This window comes from Phalaenopsis equestris, unplaced genomic scaffold (genome assembly GCF_001263595.1).
Source record: "Phalaenopsis equestris unplaced genomic scaffold, ASM126359v1 Scaffold000002, whole genome shotgun sequence".
NCBI lineage: Eukaryota > Viridiplantae > Streptophyta > Magnoliopsida > Asparagales > Orchidaceae > Phalaenopsis > Phalaenopsis equestris.
The window spans coordinates 59,783,978-59,789,977 of NW_018164444.1; positions in this window are offsets into that span (position 1 = coordinate 59,783,978).

Consider the following 6,000-nt stretch of genomic DNA (forward strand, 5'->3'; position numbering starts at 1 on the left):
ACAGGTGTGTCCGACTTTCCACGTGTCGGCTTAAGATTAGAGGAGTCCTCATTTAATATTTTTACTACCGGCAGAGGGGAGAGAAGGGAAGAGAAGATAGACGGCAATTTTATTTTATGTTTTATTTAATTTTATTTTATTATTTTAATTGAGTAATAATTAATAACTAACTAATTAATTAATTATTAAATTAATAATTTTAATTAATTAATTTAGATATAGTAATTTAATAGTTAAATAGTGAAAAAAATAATTAAATTTTAAGTATTTTTAATTTATTTAATTAATAATTAATTAACCTAAATTGAATGTTACCGTATTCTGTAATTAGTAATTAGTTTACTAACTTTTAAATTAATAATCAATTAATTAGATATGTATAATAAAATATACATATTTATATATAGATAAAAGTGATATTAATGGAAATATTGAAGTTTAGATGTTAGATATTTAATATATATTTTTACTATTTTTCAAAACTAATTATTTTACATAAAAAAATGTGTCACCATGAATCACGAGATAATCTAAGAATCCAAGATCAAAAGAAATATGACAAGGATCCCTAAGACGAAAAATCACAATGTCAGCGTGGAATGTGTCATTTGCATCTTGAAAGTAATTTAAATTTAATATATATATATCTATCCTTACCTTACATTTTAGAAAAATAGTATTTTTATTTTGAAAAAGTAATATTTAAAATATTGAAAATACGAGACTGAACCGATTTCATATAGATAGGGCTGTCAAAAAAGCTCGTTGTTCGCGAACAGTTCGTGTTTTGTTCGTCAGGGAGTTCGTGTTCGATTCGTTCGATAAGTAAACGAGAAGAGCACGAACAATTTTTTTCAATCGGTATGTTAAACGAATCAAACACGAATTATCATGTGTTCATTCGTGTTTGAATCATTATTATTTGAAATATAAAATAACTCAAAATAATTATATATATCAATATATACAAAGTAAAATGTCAAACCCATCCTAAGAGTGTTCGGTTGTTCTACACTTCGGCCTCCTTTCCCCTCCCGAAAGCTTTCAGTTTCCGCCAGCTCTCTTTTGTCTCTCAAAATCATGGAAAAAATTTCTCTCGTCGAGAGCTTAGGGTTGGTTGTTTGTGTTCGTTCTCTAATCTCTACTATTTGTCTTCTATGAAGTATATCTATCGAGTCGGCGTTGGATCGACTATCAGTGTTTGGTTGTTTGATATTCTCGCTTAGTTGCTTGTAAGGCTATGAAGGTGTTATCTCTGAGTATATTTTCTTTAACTTTTCATATATATCTTCAGGTTCTCCTTTTTAGCTTAAGTTTTCATAAATTTGTTTTAAATATATTTAATTTTTTGAGTGATACCTAAGTTTTGACATTTTTGGGAGTGAAATATCACATAAAAAAACGTTATATTGCCTCTAGATCTGGTTTTGTTGTCAGCATTGAGCTCTGTTTGGGTATTATGATTCCCATAACAGAAATCAGGATTTACAGTTAGCATCTTGTTGAACATTACTATTCATAAAAGTTTATTAAATGATTTTCATGAAATTTTATTAAGATTCCCTTAATAGAAATCTGGATTTATATTTTTAGGGTTTAGTACATACAGTCTTTGAAGAGGACACATTGTTGTTGTTTTTTTGAATTAGATTGAGATCTTATAGATCCAGCTAAAGCATTTCTTTAAGTAGGCCATGGATAATTCAAATAATATAAACAAAATTGAAATAATTTCGAACAATTCAAACAAATCGAACAATTCAAACAGATCGAACAATTCGAATAATTCGCACATTTCAAACATTTTGAACTAATTTCGAACAAATCGAACCGAACACGAACAGTGACTTCACGAATAATTTCGAACGCGAGCCTATTTCAAACAAACTAAATTTCAAACGAACCGAACACGAACAAGGGATCTGCTCGTTCGTGTTTGGTTCGTTTACACCCCTGCATATAGACAATAGTTTAAATAAACGAGCACAACACTGCAATTGACATACTTATTCGAGGAATAGATATATCACTTACTAGTGAGGCTCGATTAAATAAACTAAAGAATTTAAGACATTCGTTTGGTCTATGAATCATTTTTTGTTTAATCCGACAAGTTCCTCTATCTAATATGGAATATTAGATAGGGTCTTTATATTGAACTGTGTTCTTAAAGTTTTCTATAAGGGTAAGCCCCTATAATTAATTACATCTTAAATGACCAAAGTCACTTAAGAAAACTCTCGATTTAGATCATAAAATCATGCCTTCAAGAATTTCAAAAGGTTAGGATTCTCAAGGTTGGACAAAGGAGTGTTGAATTAGATAAGATCGAATTTGGAACATTTTATTTTGAAATCCAAAGGAAGAAAAACTAGGGGATGCCACGGATACTAAGGAGAACCTCGGTGACTCCCAAGCTATCCTATAGTTCTATCCTATAGTTTGGTTTTATAGTTTGGTTTCAATTTTGGTGAGAAGATATTAAATGTTTCATCCTACTAATTTTATTATTACATGGGGCTTACATTTATATGACAATCATACAAATAGTATAGAAGATAGGAGGGTTTATGTCATAACAAGTGACAACCTGTGAACCTAAGACAAGTTAGGGCTTAGATTGCACAATATGATTGTGCAAATGTCTAAAGATGAGTTGAGGATTAATGTTGTACTAGGCGGACAATCTCGAAGTCCTATGAATTGTTGCTTAATTCTAAGGAAAGATTTATTGTAGTAGATCCTCATGTTGTTGTAGATCCTCATGTTGTTGTAGATCTTCATGCTGTTGTAGATCCATTTGCTCTCTTAAAGTTGTTCTTCTGTGCATCCTTGTTGTGCTGCCCAAGAAATTAGCTCTAAGCTCCTTGTCGATGTAGCAATCATAAAGTCAGTGGTTTAAGGGTTTAAATGAAAAGTTTTAGTTCAATCATTATGGGGCATTATGGGGGGGTTAAAGTTATGGGGGGGTTAAAGTTGATTAGAGCGACACCGGTTATGATCTCACGGCTCCCTCATTCCGGTACCACTATTTTTTTTTAATATTTACTTGGCTTAAACGAGTTGTTAAACTCATTTAAACTGGGAAGATCTCGTTAGCAACCGTGGGCTACCTCATCTGAAGGTCTTCCGTAAATTCAAAAGGACGTGTTATGAAATTGTTATTTTTATTTTGATTTTTGAAATGTTGTTTAATTTTAAAAAAAAGAGTTGATTGGTTTTGGAAAGTTTGTTTTTGTTTTGCAAGTGAAGTAAATCTACAAACAAGCATGTATAATAATTTAAAGAAAGAATAAATTGCAGTAAGTAAAATGATAGAAATTAAATAAAACTATAAAAAGTGTACATGTCATCTTCTCGCTGCTCCAACTGAAAGATTAGCCTTTCAGTGTATATAATTTCACAGAAATTTAAATAAAGTTACAAGAAAGGAAAACAGGGAAGAAGGTTCACCCTACCCCTACTGAGTTTTGTGTTGCAACCTGATGGCTTCCTAGAAGTTTAAATTGATGATTTTCTTAAGTAAAGTATAATAGTTTCATTAGTCCTTCAAAACATCCAAAAGATCGTAAAGGTGTTTGGAGCATGCCCCCAAGCAATTTTTAAAATCTTGAATTTTTTGAAACATCCTCGACTTCATTTGAACGTATTATATTGTTTTGATAATCATCCAAGTTAAACTTAGGGTTTGACTGATTAAAGTATCCTATACTCAGTGAACATGTTGTTTTAATCATCTCATGAGAGGGGTACTTAATTAGTCATTTAATATTTCAGTTAAAAGTTATATAAATGGGTACCCTTGAGGGTAAGATTGGGTTATTAAAAATTTATGCCTACAATTGAAGTTGGGCTTGTAGTGTTTGAAAAGTGTTCACAATTAGTTATGTTTCCTAAACCTCATTAAGCAAATTCGAATTAAGTCTAGTTCACTACTAAACCCTTAAGACTTATGTGTAGATGAATTCAGGATTTCTTTAGGATGTTAAATTATATGGTATTTTAATCCTCATAAATTATCATAATATTACTCAAACATTAACTAGGGGATTTAAATTAGTGAATTATCATCTTCCAAAATCTAAACCCTCATCTTAGAATCACTTAATTTAATTAACTTTCAAATTATAAGAATTGAGGGGAGTTAAAATCATAGCTTTATTGTAGAAAGGTTAGGCATTGGTTTCTACCATTTAATCACTTGTTTTTCAATCATCCAAAAGAGTTCATTATGATCAAAATTACCCATTTGCCCTTTAATCAAGTTCAGCAGTCCCACTTCATAACTTATTAAATATAATTCAAATAACTTTAAAATTTTTATAGTATCTCACTCATGGGTCAAATAAATCATCAGAGGAGAAAATGTGATTTTCAAAGTTTAAATTTAATTAAAAAAATTATTTTATTCAAAAATAAGAATTTTTCAAAGTTAATTCATTTAATTAATCAAAACAAATTAGTTATCCTTAGGAAAATTATTGGAGATTCACCTAGGCCAGAGGACCACTAAGATCAATTTTTATGATTTTTGGAGTTATTCAATTTTTATGATTTTTGGAGTTATATTTTAATTATTTAGATTTATTTAATGATTTTGAATATTAATTAAATATAAAATATTAAAAGTTAACTTTTATATTTTTATTAAATTTTTCTAAGTTTAACAAACCCAAAAAAATAAATTTCATATTTTTGTGATTTATTTTTTATTTATTGTAATTATTTTAGTGCAAAATTATGGAAAATTCATTTTTAAGCCTTTAAAAGAAATTTAAAACTTTATTTAGAAAGTTAGGAAAAATATTTTAGTTGCTCCCAAGTGATTAGGGAACTAATTGTGACGTTTCAGGGCATTTTTCAATCTTAGTGATTTTTATCATTTTTTTAATTATTTTTAATTATTTAAAATTTAAAATATATTTTAAAAATCAAATATTTAGTTTAACTTCAATTTTATTTTTCTTAGATGCTTTTAAGCACAAGGAACTCAGAAAATCACTTTTTATAATTTTTTAACCTATAATTTAATTTATATAATTATTTTAATACCAAAATCATATTTAGCTTAGAAAATCAAGTTTAGTGGGTAAATTAATTCAAAATGATTTCAAATTTTTACAGAGAGTTAATGCGGCTATTTTTTACAGTGTGGTATGATTTTTATGATTTTTGAATATTATTCCATTTATTTTAATTTTAATGAGTTTTTAATTTAACGAGTTTTTTATGATTTAATTAACTATGGTAATTTACATAAATATCAAAAATTGATATATATTAACTTCTATGGACTGTTTGAGGGTCTGGAGAAATTTTGGCAGAGTTTGGCTATATTTTGAGCATGCATCATCTCTTGGCCGTGGGGAGTGTTTAATTTATAGAGGAGGTCATGGCTGCCATCAAGGCATTTTAAGGTGGCAGGGGAGCCGCTAAGGTGGATGGAAGGAGTGCTCCAATGGCCAATAACAATGGGACAACTCAAATGGGTTCAATTTTAGGGTTTAAACCATTTGGGTCATCTAGGTTTAGGTGTTTTCCGGTGGCTATGGTGGCTGGCTGGTGATGCGGGTGAATTTAGTGTGTTAGTTTTGCAAATTTTTTTCAATATTACAAAATACACACTGCAGATACAATAGTAAATATGCAATTTAATCTCAACGAAAATAACTTTATTGAAAATTATTTTATCTTTTAAAAATCTTTAAATTGTAAAATCCCCTAAAAATAACACAAGTATACGTATCACTCAAGTAATAAAGTGCTCTAATGGAGTCTTAGATATCGATGACACAGGGAAGTTGGAAATGCCTATAAGTAAAATTTTAAGATTGTAATGTAAATTACAATTTTAAACTACAAAAATGAAGTGTGAAATTCAAATATAAAGTAATAGAGTGAATGCTAAATAACATGCAGTAAAAAATAAAGTTAATTAAATTAATTGCTAACTTTCAAAAGTAATCTTATGAAAACTAAACCAAGTTTTTGTGACGAAGA